Here is an 868-nt window from a genome sequence, read left to right on the forward strand (position 1 = left end):
GCAACCTAAGATCACACATCCTGAACTTCCCTTTTTGTTTGTTTGTTTTGTTTCACCCTTAAAATTTGCTATTTCTTCAAGCTTTTGATATATGATGATCAGATCATCAACATATATATGCTCCTACTCGCAGTCTTCTCTCACATGTACTTCTGCGGTACACACCATGCTCTAGTGGACATCTTGTAAGACTAGCCATAATGGGAGTATCATAAGTAGTATCATGCATGTCATGTTGACAAAAATCTGATGTGGCTCACCAATTAATGAGGTGGGAGATGAGAGTGGTATCATAATATGTTACCGTATCATAGCACGTAAAACTAGAAAACTTAATGGCAAACACATCATATACATAAATTTGCATTGAGATTCTACAAAATTGTAAATATGATGATACTATGATACTATCTTATGATACTATACATTGTGGGGTAGTATCATAAACTAGTATCATGTGCATGATACTTCCCATTGTGACTAGTCCAGCATGCATGCATGAGTGCAGTTCGCTTTATGGCAACTTTATGGCAGCATTCACTAGGAGTTCAACGGACCAATTAAGATAGTTTTATTTTTTTAAATAAAATCTTGCTATCTTGTGTGGGGTAGTATCATAAACTAGTATCATGTGCATGATACTTCCCATTGTGACTAGTCCAGCATGCATGCATGAGTGCAGTTCGCTTTATGGCAACTTTATGGCAGCATTCACTAGGAGTTCAACGGACCAATTAAGATAGTTTTATTTTTTTAAATAAAATCTTGCTATCTTGTGTGCTGGGTGACAAAGTTTGCAGTCTACATGTGTATTTTTGACAAGTTAAACTCTTTAAAAAATGGTACATGACAGAAGCTATATGACTGG

This window comes from Lolium rigidum, chromosome 1 (genome assembly GCF_022539505.1).
Source record: "Lolium rigidum isolate FL_2022 chromosome 1, APGP_CSIRO_Lrig_0.1, whole genome shotgun sequence".
NCBI lineage: Eukaryota > Viridiplantae > Streptophyta > Magnoliopsida > Poales > Poaceae > Lolium > Lolium rigidum.